The sequence below is a fragment of the Symphalangus syndactylus genome, chromosome 7 (genome assembly GCF_028878055.3).
Source record: "Symphalangus syndactylus isolate Jambi chromosome 7, NHGRI_mSymSyn1-v2.1_pri, whole genome shotgun sequence".
NCBI classification, from domain to species: Eukaryota; Metazoa; Chordata; class Mammalia; order Primates; family Hylobatidae; genus Symphalangus; species Symphalangus syndactylus.
This window is the reverse complement of record NC_072429.2, coordinates 167,815-185,539: the sequence shown is the minus strand read 5'-3', so window position 1 is coordinate 185,539 and position 17,725 is coordinate 167,815. Positions and strand designations below refer to the sequence as shown.

The following is a 17,725-nucleotide window of genomic DNA, read 5'->3' as shown; positions in this document are numbered from 1 at the left end:
CTTTTTAAGGTCATTTGTTTTAACTCAGAAAGAATATAAGAAACAGGTGGGGAATTTTATTAAATAGTCAGATTTTGGATCGCCTTCTCCCTGACTCTACCTGAATAAGAATCAATTTTTTTTTTTTTTTTAGAATTTAAGGGCAGGAAAAAATTTAAACTGGGTAAACATTATTCTTCTTGTACTGCCATTTTCTCCAAACTCTTATTTTGGACTATTCTTTGAGCATGAAGAGATCAACACATGAATTTTATAAACACACAACAGAAAGTTAAAGAAAACTTTATCAGGCATAAGCTTATAGAAAACAGATTTGGGAAGAGAAGAACGTATCCATTAAATATACTTATTGGTGATAGGGGTGTATACTAACTATATTTATCAGCAACCACTGAGAAGTAAAAATAAGCAGACTGAATTTATAGGCATTGACATTCACACATATTGAGATGGCTGAAGGTGAAATGAGTAATATTCAAATGAGACAAAATGGACAACTTTAATTTTTACTTAATAGGGTAAGCACTGTCTCTAAAAGTGTGGTCCATAGACCCGTGCATTACAGAGCTTATTAAAAATAGGAAAGTCCATCTCTCATCCCAGAAATTCTAATGAATCTCTGGTTGAGACATGGAAATCATATTTAAAACATTTACACAATGTAATTCTTATTTCCCCTAAAGTTTGACAAGCACTAATAGTGTAAAGACATAGAAAAAGCAAAAGAAATGTGTAAGTCTGAAAGAAATTAAACCATAAATGAAATAGGCCAGTTGTTAAAAGTATTCTTTGTTTTATTTAAATTGGTGTAATTACATCTTAATGGGAGGTGCTCTTTCCCAGTCACCTTTCCCTTCAAGGGAGAAAAGTACTCATTTATGCAACATGGTGATGATTAAGAAAGAGAGGATAATTTCAGGAAGGATGGGAAACTGAGAGGGGAGAACATAGACATTTTTTGGTTAATTTGTGTCTGATAAGGAGGATGACTTTATTTGGATCATAAAAATCTATTTGTTTACAGGAAAAACCATGGTATAAAATTAATCTAGCAGTGTTACCCTGTGACAGTCAGTAGGGATACTGAAGGGAAACTCCTTTGAGGCTTAGGCCCAGAGGTGCTATGTGATTTTTCTGTAAGTATTTAACATGTGCTCATACTTCTCCTTCAACTAGGATCAGCCCTGATCCATATAACAACTTCTAGTGTGTTCTCATTGCATACTGAGTCCTGTGTGGAAGAGACTATCTGTTGAGCATCTACTATATATTGTGTATCTTATAAAATGCAATTTCATTAAATTTTGATAATGCTTTGATAAGTGGTTATTGCTTTCATTCCTTTTAAAAGATGAAATACCTGTGGCTCAGATTGTCTAGGCGGTTAGTAAGTGTTGAATCTAGAATCTAACCCTGATCTTTCTGATTTTAAAATCTATACTTTTTTCCCTATAACATATTGTCTACCATGTGTAGGAAGCTAAAAGTAGAATCTTTGGAAAGTTTACAGAGAAAATAGATGGCAACAGAGAAATAGAAAATAAACCCACACATGGAGAAAATGTCGGTGCATAGATTTAAAAAACCAGAAGATGTAAAGACTAATATGAAATCATGCACATTTATGCTGAGGAAAGAAGTGTGGAGGTATAATTTTACTTTCATTTATAAGTTTTAAAAACATTTTGAAAAATGCACTGCCTGCCCTAATGCAACCGACTTTGTATTTAAACTAATTAAGCAGTGATTCATCTTTTCTGCACTGTTTCAAAGGTGATCAGCCTATAGCACTTTAACTACATCATCTCTGTTTTCTAAAAAGGATTACATTTGCTATATTGTGAAAATCATGTGTATCTTAGGGCAACATTTCATGGAACTAATTCACTGGTCTGCAGTAGCTGTCTGCTTAATGAATCTTTGTTGTTCTGTCATTGTCTGCTTTCCTCCAAAAATATGTCATTGCTTCAACTTAAAGAGAAAATAAATAGAAACAATCCAGAAAAATATGAAAAATAACAGTATCGTGTGTTTCCGTATTAGCACTGAGATTTACAAGTATGCCTGATGGTTTTAGTGCTTGTGAATAAGGTAGATTGAACAGTCGTGAAGCAGGTCTTCTGGAAGGGTAAGAGGTGAAATGGGTTCTCTGGCTTGTTTTATGGCTCTCCCACGGTTAGAGTTTAGAGAAACTGCACAGAGAAGTTCTTCAAGTGCACTCCTTTGGATCTGCTCTCATTGAAGACAATAGATACGAACTGTGAAGAATACTTTCACATTTTCAGGTTTTAATAGGTTTAAAATGACTGGATTAGGATTTCCGGCCAAGATGGCCGAATAGGAACAGCTCCGGTCTCCAGCTCCCAGCCCCAGCGACACAGAAGACGGGTGATTTCTGCATTTCTGCTTGAGGTACCGGTTTCATCTCACTAGGGAGTGCCTAACAGTGGGTTCAGGACAGTCGGTGAAGCGCACTGTGCGCGAGCCGAAGCAGGGCGAGGCATTGCCTCACTCGGGAAGCGCAAGGGGTCAGGGAGTTCCCTTTCCTAGTCAAAGAAAGGGAAAACAGACGGCACCTGGAATATCGGGTCAGTCCCGTCCTAATACTGCGCTTTTCCAACGGGCCTGGAAAACGGCACACTAGGAGATTGTGTCCCGCACCTGGCTCGGAGGGTCCTATGCCCACGGACTCTCGCTGATTGCTAGCACAGCAGTCTGAGATCACGCTGCAAGGCGGCAACGAGGCTGGGGGAGGGGCGCCCGCCATTGCCCAGGCTTGCTTAGGTAAACAAAGCAGCCAGGAAGCTCGAACTGGGTGGAGCCCACCACAGCTCAAGGAGGCCCGCCTGCCTCTGTAGGCTCCACCTCTGGGGGCAGGGCACAGACAACCAAAAACTCAGCGAGAACCTCCACAGCCTTAAATGTCCCTGTCTGACGTGGTTCTCCCAGCACGCAGCTTGTGATCTGAGAACGGACAGACTGCCTCCTAAAGTGGGTCCCTCACCCCTGAGCAGCCTAACTGGGAGGCACCCCCCCAGTGGGACAGACTGACACCTCATTCAACCGGGTACTCCTCTGAGACAAAACTTTCAGAGGAACTATCAGACAGCTGAATTTGTGGTCTCACGAAAATCCGCTGTTCTGCAGCCACCGGTGCTGACACCCAGCCAAGCAGGGTCTGGAGTGGACCTCTAGTAAACTCCAACAGACCTGCAGCTGAGGGTCTTGTCTGGTAGAAGGAAAATTAACAAACAGAAAGGACATCCACACCAAAAACCCATCTGTACATCACCATCATCGAAGACAAAAAGTAGACAAAACCACAAAGATGGGGAAAAAACAGACCAAAAAAACTGGAAACTCTAAAAAACAGAGCACCTCTCCTCCTCCAAAGGAACGCAGTTCCTCACCAGCAACGGAACAAAGCTGGATGGAGGATGACTTTGATGAGTTGAGAGAAGAAGGCTTCAGACGATCAAACTACTCTGAGCTACGAGAGGAAATTCAAAACAATAGCAAAGAAGTTAAAAACTTTGAAAAAAAATTAGAAGAATGGATAACTAGAATAACCAATGGAGAGAAGGGCTTCAAGGAGATGATGGAGCTGAAAGCCAAGTTTCGAGAACTACGCGAAGAATGCAGAAGCCTGAGTAGCAGATGTGATCAACTGGAAGAAAGGGTATCGCTGATAGAAGATGAAATGAATGAAATGAAGAGAGAAGGGAAGTTTAGAGATAAAAGAATAAAAAGAAATGAACAAAGCCTCCAAGAAATTTGGGACTATGTGAAAAGACCAAACCTACGTCTGATTGGTGTACCTGAAAATGATGGGGAGAATGGAACCAAGTTGGAAAACACTCTGCAAGATATTATCCAGGAGAACTTCCCCAATCTAGCAAGGCAGGCCAGCATTCAGATTCAGGAAATACAGAGAACGCCACAAAGATACTCCTCGAGAAGGGCAACTCCAAGACACATAATTGTCAGATTCACCAAAGTGGAAATGAAGGAAAAAATGTTAAGGGCAGCCAGAGAGAAAGGTCGGGTTACCCACAAAGGGAAGCCCATCAGACTAACAGCTGATCTCTCAGCAGAAACTCTACAAGCCAGAAGAGAGTGGGGGCCGATATTCAACATTCTTAAAGAAAAGAATTTTCAACCCAGAATTTCCTATCCCGCCAAACTAAGCTTCATAAGTGAAGGAGAAATAAAATACTTTACAGACAAGCAAACGCTGAGAGATTTTGTCACCACCAGGCCTGCCCTAAAAGAGCTCCTGAAGGAAGCACTAAACATGGAAAGGAACAACCGGTACCAGCCCCTGCAAAAACATGCCAAATTGTAAAGACCATCGAGGCTAGGAAGAAACTATAGCAACTAACGAGCAAAATAACCAACTAACATCATAATGACAGGATCAGATTCACACATAACAATATTCACGTTAAATGTAAATGGGCTAAATGCTCCAATCAAAAGACACAGACTGGCAAACTGGATAAGGAGTCAGGACCCATCAGTGTGCTGTATTCAGGAAACCCATCTCACGTGCAGAGACACACATAGACTCAAAATAAAGGGATGGAGGAAGATCTATCAAGCAACTGGAAAACAAAAAAAGGCAGGGGTTGCAATCCTAGTCTCTGATAAAATAGACTTTAAACCAACAAAGATCAAAAGAGACAAAGAAGGCCATTACATAATGGTAAAGGGATCAATTCAACAAGAAGAGCTAACTATCCTAAATATATATGCACCCAACACAGGAGCACCCAGATTCATAAAGCAAGTCCTCAGTGACCTACAAAGGGACTTAAACTCCCACACAATAATAATGGGAGATTTTAACACCCCACTGTCAGCATTAGACAGATCAACGAGACAGAAAGTTAACAAGGATATCCAGGAATTGAACTCAGCTCTACATAAAGTGGACCTAATAGACATCTACAGAACTCTCCACCCCAAATCAACAGAATATACATTTTTTTCAGCACCACACCACACCTATTCCAAAATTGACCACATAGTTGGAAGTAAAGCTCTTCTCAGCAAATGTAAAAGAACAGAGATTATAACAAACTGTCTCTCAGACCACAGTGCAATCAAACTAGAACTCAGGATTAAGAAACTCAGTCAAAACCGCTCAACTACATGGAAACTGAACAACCTGCTCCTGAATGACTATTGGGTACATAATGAAATGAAGGCAGAAATAAAGATGTTCTTTGAAACCAACGAGAACAAAGACACAACATACCAGAATCTCTGGGACACGTTCAAAGCAGTGTGTAGAGGGAAATTTATAGCACTAAATGCCCACAAGAGAAAGCAGGAAAGATCCAAAATTGACACCCTAACATCACAATTAAAAGAACTAGAAAAGCAAGAGCAAACACATTCACAAGCTAGCAGAAGGCTAGAAATAACTAAAATCAGAGCAGAACTGAAGGAAATAGAGACACAAAAAACCCTTCAAAAAATTAATGAATCTAGGAGCTGGTTTTTTGAAAAGATCAACAAAATTGATGGACCGCTAGCAAGACTAATAAAGAAGAAAAGAGAGAAGAATCAAATAGATGCAATAAAAAACGAAAAAGGGGATATCACCACCGATCCCACAGAAATACAATCTACCATCAGAGAATACTACAAACACCTCTATGCAAATAAACTAGAAAATCTGGAAGAAATGGATAAATTCCTCGACAAATACACCCTCCCAAGACTAAACCAGGAAGAAGTTGAATCTCTGAATAGACCAATAACAGGTTCTGAAATTGTGGCAATAATCAATAGCTTACCAACCAAAAAGAGTCCAGGACCTGATGGATTCACAGCTGAATTCTACCAGAGGTACAAGGAGGAACTGGTACCATTCCTTCTGAAACTATTCCAATCGATAGAAAAAGAGGGAATCCTCCCTAACACATTTTACGAAGCCAGCATCGTCCTGATACCAAAACCTGGCAGAGACTTAACCAAAAAAGAGAATTTCAGACCAATATCCTTGATGAACATTGATGCAAAAATCCTCAATAAAATACTGGCAAACCGAATCCAGCAACACATCAAAAAGCTTATCCACCATGATCAAGTGGGCTTCATCCCTGGGATGCAAGGCTGGTTCAACATACGCAAATCAATAAATGTAATCCAGCATATAAACAGAACCAAAGACAAAAACCACATGATTATCTCAATAGATGCAGAAAAGGCCTTTGACAAAATTCAACAACCCTTCATGCTAAAAACTCTCAATAAATTAGGTATTGATGGGACGTATCTCAAAATAATGAGAGCTATCTACAACAAACCCACAGCCAATATCATACTGAATGGGCAAAAACTGGAAGCATTCCCTCTGAAAACTGGCACAAGACAGGGATGCCCTCTCTCACCGCTACTATTCAACATAGTGCTGGAAGTTCTGGCCAGAGCAATCAGGCAGGAGAAGGAAATAAAGGGTATTCAATTAGGAAAAGAGGAAGTCAAATTGTCCCTGTTTGCAGATGACATGATTGTATATCTGGAAAACCCCATTGTCTCAGCCCAAAATCTCCTTAAGCTGATTAGCAACTTCAGCAAAGTCTCAGGATACAAAATTAATGTACAAAAATCACAAGCATTCTTGTACACCAATAACAGACAAACAGAGAGCCAAATCATGAGTGAACTCCCATTCACAATTGCTTCAAAGAGAATAAAATACCTAGGAATCCAACTTACCAGGGATGTGAAGGACCTCTTCAAGGAGAACTACAAACCACTGCTCAATGAAATAAAAGAGGATACAAACAAATGGAAGAACATTCCATGCTCATGGGTTGGAAGAATCAATATCGTGAAAATGGCCATACTGCCCAAGGTAATTTATAGATTCAATGCCATCCCCATCAAGCTACCAATGACTTTCTTCACAGAATTGGAAAAAACTACTTTAAAGTTCATATGGAACCAAAAAAGAGCCCGCATCGCCAAGTCAATCCTAAGCCAAAAGAACAAAGCTGGAGGCATCACGCTACCTGACTTTAAACTATACTACAAGGCTACAGTAACCAAAACAGCATGGTACTGGTACCACAACAGAGACATAGATCAATGGAACAGAACAGAGCCCTCAGAAATGATGCCGCATAGCTACAACTATCTGATCTTTGACAAACCTGACAAAAACAAGAAATGGGGAAAGGATTCCCTATTTAATAAATGGTGCTGGGAAAACTGGCTAGCCATATGTAGAAAGCTGCAACTGGATCCCTTCCTTACACCTTATACAAAAATTAATTCAAGATGGATTAAAGACTTATATGTTAGACCTAAAACCATTAAAATCCTACAAGAAAACCTAGGCAATACCATTCAGGACATAGGCGTGGGCAAGGACTTCATGTCTAAAACACCAAAAGCAATGGCAACAAAAGCCAAAATCGACAAATGGGATCTCATTAAACTAAAGAGCTTCTGCACAGCAAAAGAAACTATCATCAGAGTGAACAGGCAACCTACACAATGGGAGAAAATTTTTGCAACCTACTCATCTGACAAAGGGCTAATATCCAGAATCTACAATGAACTCAAACAAATTTACAAGAAAAAAACAAACAACCCCATCAAAAAGTGGGCAGAGGACATGAACAGACACTTCTCAAAAGAAGACATTTATGCAGCCAAAAAACACATGAAGAAATGCTCCTCATCACTGGCCATCAGAGAAATGCAAATCAAAACCACAGTGAGATACCATCTCACACCGGTTAGAATGGCCATCATTAAAAAATCAGGAAACAACAGGTGCTGGAGAGGATGTGGAGAAATAGGAACACTTTTACACTGTTGGTGGGACTGTAAACTAGTTCAACCATTGTGGAAGTCAGTGTGGCGATTCCTCAGGGATCTCGAACTAGAAATACCATTTGACCCAGCCATCCCATTACTGGGTATATACCCAAAGGACTATAAATCATGCTGCTATAAAGACACATGCACACGTATGTTTATTGCGGCACTATTCACAATAGCAAAGAGTTGGAACCAACCCAAATGTCCAACAACAATAGACTGGATTAAGAAAATGTGGCACATATACACCATGGAATACTATGCAGCCATAAAAAATGATGAGTTCGTGTCCTTTGTAGGGACATGGATGAAACTGGAAAACATCATTCTCAGTAAACTATCGCAAGGACAAAAAACCAAACACCGCATGTTCTCACTCATAGGTGGGAATTGAACAATGAGAACTCATGGACACAGGAAGGGGAACATCACACTCCGGGGACTGTTGTGGGGTGGGGGGAGGAGGGAGGGACAGCATTAGGAGATACACCTAATGCTAAATGACGAATTAATGGGTGCAGGAAATCAACATGGCACATGGATACATATGTAACAAACCTGCACATTGTGCACATGTACCCTAAAACCCTAAAGTATAATAAAAAAAAAAAAAAAAAAAAAAAAAAAAAAAAAAAAAAAAAAAAAAAAAAAAAAAAAATAAAATGACTGGATTAGAGAGAAGGAAGGTTTTAAGAGGTTGAGAAAGAAAAATGGGCTGCAGAAACACTGAGTCATTCCGGAACCTGTGAGCCCAACCTTCTTCTCCCATGTACACACATGGCCTGTGTGGTAGGGCAATTTCTGAGATTTTTAGAATTGTAATTCTAAGATGATAGAACTAATCTTAGGGGGATCCAAAGTACCATACAGGCATATTTAAATTCTATTTTGCAACCTTTTATCTGAAGATGTCAGATGATATCTCTGTTTTGAAGCTGCAAAAGCAGACACAGAGGGATTTAGCAATTTGTTTAAAGTTGAACTGTGAGTCAGTGCAGGACAAAATAATAATTGCTGTCTTTAGTTTCACATGTACTATCTGCCAACTACTGTCTTAAAACATCGTATGCATTTAAACTTTATATCAACCTATGGTTATATTATCATACTCATTTCACAGATGAGAAACATGAGGCTCAGACAGGTAATTATTTTTTTTTGCCCAGGGGTAATAATAAAAGGCAGAACTGATGGTTAACCAGGGTCAATCTGACTTCAAAGCCTATGCTCTTAATCACAATGCTATACCACCCTCACAATGTCTCCTTTGTCTGCCTAAGTGGTTCTTTTACTACTTTGATTGAACTGACTTACTGTCTTAAAAGATGAAAAATTTACATTTTCAAGAAACATTGTTATGGATGATCTTTGAAGTAGACCTCTAAGTCCAGCGGATAGGAAGCATTGTTCTCTGCATTCTCTAAAGGAAGGGAACAAAATGCTCAAAGATGAGATAATTTTCTTGTGGCCACAGGAATGGATGAGTCAGTCAAGACAGAGATAGAGTGCGTCCTCCCACTTCACCTGTATACTGATGTGAATACAGTCAAATAGAAGAGTTAAATTAACACTGGTGACTACGTGACCCAAGACGTATTATTGTTATTTTTATTAATATTACCATTTAAGCTTGTATGAAAATATATGGCCCATTTAAAATTAGTTACTTCACATTAAATCTTGTCAGGTCACTGGTAGTAAAATTTAGGGAGGGTACATAATGTAAAAATAAAAATATTATTTGACATAAATATGCTACATATATAATTTCAACATATGTTTTCTCATTTAGTACTTTACAACCCTGAGAATCAGATAATTTTAATATTACCGTGACTTTACAGCTAGGGAAACCAAAAATTAGGAAGACTGAGACTTCCAAGTGTCTGCTAAATGACTGGTAGAGCTGGAATCCGAGCACACCTGTTCTCACATCAGCCCTGTGCTTTCTAGTCCTGTCTTCTGCCAGGTCATGATTCTGGGATCAGAAGTGCTTCTTTGGTGAAGCACAGATAACTTACCTTGGCTTTCAAAAAATTACTTTATCTTAGTGTTTCAACTTTCCTAATTCAGAAAATACCAAAGATAATAAATGAACACTTTAAAAGTATTTCAAAGCAATCTTTTAATTATACAGTACATTCAAGTCATTATTAGGCATTTGGGGATACATTGTTTGATTCAACAATAAAGCTATATTTGGCCTTTTAAAAACAGGGCACTGAATTCTTGTACTAAACTGTAGGACAATTGGCAGCTGCCTGACTCAAGTCTCTGAATTGTATGGGTCCGAAGAGGAATGCTTCTTAAAGTTTTCTTTACTAGTTGAATCCCTTTTTGCACTGGAAGCTTAATGCAGACCCTTGATGTTTGGAGCAGAATTGCTGTGGGTGGAGTGGGATAGAGGCTAGAAGCTTCCTCTACCTTCCTTTTATTCCCTTAGGCATATGTGAGGCATCTGGGTGGATTTTTCAACCCACCTTAAAACTAATTTTTCGTTATGAAAGAGGAAGTAATGAAAATGGCCAACTTTTTTGGTGTATTTACTGTGTGCCTGGCATGGTGCCATCTGCCTTGTGTTACTTTATTTAATCTTCAGAAGAATCTTCTGAGTTAGGTCCTATCATTATCTCCATTTGTGGGTGGGGAAATGTAGATTTAGAGAGGGTGAGTAACTTTCCTACTGCCACCTAGCTAGTAACAGGCAGTTAGGACTAATCCCAAGCTGTTGGATGCCTAAGCCCAAGTCTTTATCCACTAAACAAGAAAATGGAAGTCATTTGCTTGAAGTCATAGAGCTTGTTACAAGGAGGCTCTTGACTAGAACCTTAGTCTTCTGATATATTAATATTATAATTAATTGTATCTCAAAATTATGCTGCTAGAGAAAATTAAGTTAAAATAGTTTACCATCTTTCATATATACAGAATTCGCAAGAGAATTAGTAAATATGTGTCTTCATGTCCTCTTTTCCCAAAGGTCATTATGTGAAAATGGCAATTTCCCTTGATTGCAACAATCTGTTTTGCATATTATAATAGTATTGGATTTAGCTATGAGTGACAGGAAACCCAGAGTAACAGGGGATTACATAAAATGGAATTTTGCTCCGTTTAATGCGAAACAATTCTGGAGATAGGCAGGGAAGAGCTAGTAGGGAGGTTCACAAAATAATCAGGAGTCTAGGCTCCCACTATTGTGCTGTTCTACCAGCTTGGTTATGTGTCTTCCAAATCCTGGTCTACTGTGGCAACCTTTGCTTCCACCAGCACATATGTATTCTAACTGTGAAATGCACATTAGAATTCTAGCTGACAAAATAGAGACTCCATGGGAAAGAAAGTATTCACATGCTGACTCTTACAGACAAGGGGCATTATTTGATTTTTCTGGTGGCTGTGTGCCTAACCAAAGATCAAGGTTTCTGTTATTAGGAAAAAAAGAATAAATATTTGGGATAGGCGTCTAGGAGTTTCTAGTACAGCTGTATTAAGTTTGAACGGTAAGAGGTATAGCCCATTGTGATGAACATAGGCTGGTCAATATATAGTTCTGAAGTGTAGGCAAGTGAGCTGAGCTGCAGTTGTGGATTTTGTAGTCATCAGTATATAGATATGAAGTGAACACATGGACATTGGTAACTAAAAGTATTTGTTCTTTTGGGTAAAATAATGCATTTCTTATAATTTTTATGGTATTAATTAGCACAGAAATCCTACTTTATTCTAATATGAACCTGAGCTTATTTTACTATGTTATTATTAAATACCAATATATTAGAACATAATTGTCAAGGTGAGTATATAATAAAAAATTTCAGATCATCCACCTGCTTCAGCCTTCCAATGTGCTGGGATTATGAGCGTGAGCCACTGCACCTGCTCCCTATTCAGCATATTCTGACACCAATCTAGTAGGGAATTGGGCCTTGTTACAGACTGGTAAGCATAAAAGTCTTTTCAGTTGGGATTTATTATCTTCCTGGATTTGCTGTTTTCCCAAGTTGCCCTCTTATTGATTATTTTACTAGGGAGAGCAGGATTTTCTTGGAGCCTTTTAAAAAACTTGCACCTGTTGGCAGGTTGCCAGGTGGCTGACTTCTTCCAAATCCGTGATATATGAAGCAAAAAAAAAAAAAAAAAAATTGAGAGAACTCACTGGTGTAACATTCCTTTTGTCCTGCATTTCTGAGCCCACCTGTCTTCTTCTCTCTAATTTTCAGAGTCTTTTTATGTTTGTTTTATTTGTAATGCCCACGTATCTTTTTGTTTGTTTTAGCTGTATTTAGCTGGGGAAAAAAGAATATGTAAGTCTGTTCCATATTGGTCTGGAGCATTTACATATTTTGAAGCTGGGTTTTGTTTCCCAGTGCTTGGCTATTGCCACCAATTTTGTGCCTTTGGTGGATAAAAAACTTTTGACCTCTATGTCTTCATGTGCATCGCCGACAAAATCATGGAGGGGGCCAATAACTGGTTCCTTCTGTGTGTCACTAAATGCTATTATAATTTTCATTTTGTGATTTGACAGAATTTTTGTTTAATGTGCTTTCTAAGCCCTATAGTTCTCTTCAGAATTCCATGTTACTCTGTGTGCTTTCTAATCTGTATTCATAAAATGGTACCATTAATTTCTAAGATTTTTTTTTACAATTTTTAATGTTATTCCCTTCATGCTTTCACATGAACACTGTATCTGTATTGCCTTGATTTTCTCCACCTCATTTAATTCACTGTTGGCATCACTATAGTTCTTTCCCAACTTTTACCTTTGGGTTAGTCATTTTAGCAATGTTCAGTTTGCTACATTAAATTCTTTTATTCAGTTGACCTTTGTTTATACTCTGGCAAATGCCCAAGTTTAGACTCACTTCATTGTGTTTCTTTTTCTGTGTTTCCTAATTGCTCCTGCAGGAACACACGGAACAAAGTAGATTGGTCTCATTACCACACTCTACTAAAAATTCCTTCCTAACAATTGAAATTGATTCTGTAATTCAATCTCCTGAAATGAATTCAACTTAAAAGATGACTTGAAAATATACTTGATCCTTGTTATTTGCAGATTCCATATTTGCAAATTCACCTACTCATTAAAATTTATTTGTAACCCCCAAATCAATACTCAAGGCACTTTTACGATCATTCACAAGCATGCACAGAGTGGCAAAATATCTTATTACTCAATGAGCATATTCTTACCTGAGGTTGAAAAATGTGATACTGTGCCTTTTTATTTCAGTTCTCATTCTGTAAACAAGTGTCCTTTTCTTGGTCTACATAGTGCTACAGTTTTCACATTTTTATTATCTTTGCTGGTAATTTTGCTGTTTAAAATAGTCCCCAAGTGTAGTGCCAAAGTATAGTGCAAGAAGGTTGTGATGTGCCATATGGAGAAAATATGTATATTTGGTAAGCTTTGTTTAGTTATAAGTTTTAGCGGTGTTTACTGTGAGTTTAATGTTAATGAATCAACGATGTATATTAAATAGAATGTCTTTAAACAGAAACACACACTAAATCTGTTTATGTATTGGGCAGTTGACAAAAACGTGACCAGAGTCTCCTGGAAAACCAACCCTGTATTTCTCCTAAGAACAAGGACTCAACAGTCATTAATTCAGTGTTTGTGGTGACTTCAGAGAACTACCATGAATAATGAGAATAACCTGTATTGTATTTGTCTTCTTGACGGTCATGGAATCATTGATGGTTTAGATATTATGCTAGACCTTCTTTTGTCCTAATCATCATCATCCTACTTGCCTCCAACTTTCCTGAAACTGCTGAAAACATCGTGCACTTTTACATTTATGATCATCCATTATGTTCTTTATTCAACTATCTCAGTTTCTATAGTCTTTATAGTAATGTCCTTCCTAAAAATTTCAGAGAAACAGATGGATGCCCTCTTAACCTTTTATTTTATAATTTTTATTGTAAAAAATTCAATGGTGTGCAAAAATAGGGAGGATAAAATAATGAACTTTCATGTACTCATCACCTAGTTCAAAAATTTACAACTCATGGCCAACCCTACGTTATCCGTACATACCCTGATACAATCCCCTTATCCCCTTCCCCCACCAAAGTATCAAATCTATTTTGAAGTTGATCCCAGATGTTATATACTTTCATCTAAAATGTCCCCATTCAAAAATACTATCTTGATGGTGATATTAGAGATATATACTCTTTACAAACTTTGTGAGCTACAGAAGTGAAGCCAAATTTGCCCTATGATTACAATATTCTACTTTCTTGTCTCTGGAAAGACATGGCACCCATTTTTTTGGAGGGGAGGTATGGAGTTTCATGCTTGTCACCCAGGCTAGAGTGCAGTGGTGCGATTTCAGCTCACTGCAACCTCCACCTTCTGGGTTTAAGCTATTCTCTCACCTCAGCCTCCTGAGTAGCTGAGATTACAGGCAACCACCACCACACCAGGCTAATTTTTGTATTTTTAGTAGAGACGAGGTTTCACTATGTTGGTGAAAAATTCCTTGCTAGCTTCCAGGCTGGTCTCAAACTCCTGACCTCAGGAGATCCACCCGCCTCAGCTTCCCAAGGTGCTGGGATTACAGGTGTAAGCCATTGTGCCCAGCCTCCATTTAAAAAATGTTCATGTCTAGCATCCACAATTTTTCCCACTTGCCTTGTTCTTTATATTTTAATATCACAAAAACCGTTAATAACCTCATATGTAAAAGTTTTTCCTCGAATCTCCTACTGTTTTTCATCTCAGTGGTATCTGGCCACCTTGTCTTTCTTAAAACATATCCCTTGTTCGAATTTCATAATTCTGAAATTTGCTGATTTCTTTCCTCCTCCTCCATCTACTCATTTCTGGCTCTATCCTTTGATTACTCTTTCTCTCTCTCTCAACCTGGCTATCCTCAAGATTCAGATCTCAGATAAAATTTTTATCTGCTGTCTATATTCTCACTCAAAGAAGCCATCTTTTCTTTGAACTCAGCTATCACCTTAATGAGTGCCAAACCTATGTCTCCAGAATTCAACTCTGGCCCATATTTAGTCTTACATTTCTACATACTTCAAACTGATTTCTATTTATATATTTTAAGTTCTTAATATGAAATGAAAATTTGTGTATGTGCCATTTGAAACTCAATAGGCATCATGAAATGTTGCCTGGGTTTTTAAGTTTCTTGCTAATAGTATTGGGGTTCACTATTCTTAGAGTTTTTTTTTTACTCTTATGTTTCCTCCACATGTATTCGGTTAAGTCCTAGACTATTTTCCCACTTTACCATATCTTTTATGTGTATTTCTTATGCTCCTATTATTTCTGTTAACACTCTAATCTATTCCCTCATTTCTTTGTGTCTTAATACTTCCACGGCTTCCTGTTTGGCTCCTTCCTTCAAATTTTAGAAGTTTCTGTTGTGATATGCACATTCCTGAATACACTTCCTGTTCTGCTTCTCACTAAACCATTCACTAAAAATAACAGGATTAATGAGACAAATAGAGATAGAGACAGACCGGCCCCTCAAAAGCTATGCAACTTTATAACTGAAGAATTAACAAATATAATAATTGGCACCTTTAAAAATAGCTTGCACAACATAGGCAGGCAGAACGCCCAAAGTCTGGTGGCTTACTCAGGGCATGTTAAAAATGCACAGAAAAATAATGTGGAAACACAGGTTTGCTGGTGCTAAGGCAATATACACAGGGAAGTGTAGTCCTGAGCAGAAGAGGAAATGCAACCTAAAACTGATACAAAGCTAGGATACATCTCTCTGGGGAGGGAGTTTTGGGTACAGGAACTCAGGCATTTTCTTTTTCTTTTTTTTTTTTTGAGACAGAGTCTCGCTGTGTCGCCCAGGCTGGAGTGCAGTGGCGCGATCTCAGCTCACTGCAAGCTCTGCCTCCCGGGTTCATGCCATTCTCCTGCCTCAGCCTCTCCGAGTAGCTGGGACTACAGGTGCCCGCCACCACACCCAGCTTTTTGTATTTTTTAGTAGAGACGGGGTTTCACCGTGGTCTCGATCTCCTGACCTCGTGATCCGCCCGCCTTGGCCTCCCAAATTGCTGGGATTACAAGTGTGAGCCACCGCGCCTGGCCTAGAACTCAGGCATTTTCTTAAAACAGTGCCCCAGCCTTTCCACGCTACCTGTAGAGGGGTCCGTATGGCGTTGTTCTGGATTCCCGTTGTAACTTAAAGGGAAACTTACACAATGTCCGGAGCCCTTGATGCCCTGCAAATGAAGGAGGAGGATGTCCTTAAATTCCTTGCAGCAGGAACCCACTTAGGTGGCACCAATCTTGACTTCCAGATGGAACAGTACATCTATAAAAGGAAAAGTAATGGCATGTATATCATAAATCTGAAGAGGACCTGAGAGAAGCTTCTGCTGGCAGCTCGTGCTATTGTTGCCATTGAAAACCCTGCTGATGTCAGTGTTATATCCTCCAGGAATACTGGCCAGAGGGCTGTGCTGAAGTTTGCTGCTGCCACTGGAGCCACTCCAATTGCTGGCCGCTTCACTCCTGGAACCTTCACTAACCAGATCCAGGCAGCCTTCCGGGAGCCACGGCTTCTTGTGGTTACTGACCCCAGGGCTGACCACCAGCCTCTCACGGAGGCATCTTATGTTAACCTACCTACCATCGCGCTGTGTAACACGGATTCTCCTCTGTGCTATGTGGACATTGCCATCCCATGCAACAACAAGGGAGCTCACTCAGTGGGTTTGATGTGGTGGATGCTGGCTCGGGAAGTTCTGCGCATGTGTGGCACCATTTCCCGTGAACACCCATGGGAGGTCTTGCCTGATCTCTACTTCTACAGAGATCCTGAAGAGATTGAAAAAGAAGAGCAGGCTGCTGCTGAAAAGGCAGTGACCAAGGAGGAATTTCAGGGTGAATGGACTGCTCCAGCTCCTGAGTTCACTGCTACTCAGCCTGAGGTTGCATACTGGTCTGAAGGTGTACAGGTGCCCTCTGTGCCTATTCAGCAGTTTCCTACTGAAAACTGGAGCGCTCAGCCTGCCACGGAAGACTGGTCTGAAGCTCCCACTGCTCACGCCACTGAATGGGTAGGAGCAACCACTGACTGGTCTTAAGCTGTTCTTGCACAGGCTCTTAAGCAACATGGAAAAATGGTCAATGGAAAATAAACATCAGTTTCTAAAAAAAAAACCAAAAAACAAAAAACAAAACAACACAAAACAAAAACAGTGCCCCAAAGGTGTCTGCCTGTGTAATAGCTGAGTTGAAAGGGTTTTCCTTTTCTTCTGGAGTTTATAATTCTACTCCCATTATTCTGGTTCCCTTGCCTAAAAAAAAAGCATACATAAACCATCATAATTTCCATCTTCGACTGGCATAACTCTGCCATTCACTAATCAAATGTAAACTCATTAGTGCTGGTAGAATAGACTCTATATTTTTTTCTGTTTGATACTTGCTGGACATCACCTTACTTTTCAGCTTGTAATGCTATTTACTGCTATTTATATACTATTATTTATATTATTTACTATTTACTGCTATCTCTTTAAAATAATTATTTATTCTCAGACTCATTTATTCCTGTCTCTTATGCTGATTTAAGCTTTGTTTTCTCTTGTATCTTCTATTTCTCTATCCTGATTTTCTCTGGGATTTTATTATCAAAATTATTTACTTTCAAATAGCTTCATATGGTATATCTTATTTCTATAAGCAGATTGTGGGTTCCTAGAGGACAAGATCCACGTGTTTATAATACTCTTTTTATATCTCCTCCTACATACGAGGGTATCAGCAAATGCTTATTGGTTAGTTGATTTAAAATCACAAATGTATTATTTCAAATTTACTATTATATTAGTTAATTTTTTAAATGGACAAAAGAAAATTCACAAGGAAGTT

The 17,725-nt window shown here is 39.0% G+C and overlaps 1 pseudogene; it reads left to right on the top strand.

The window, feature by feature from the left end:
* Positions 1-16,047: 16,047 nt before the first annotated feature.
* On the top strand, positions 16,048-16,950 carry LOC134737188 (small ribosomal subunit protein uS2-like; annotated as a pseudogene).
* Positions 16,951-17,725: the final 775 nt, after the last annotated feature.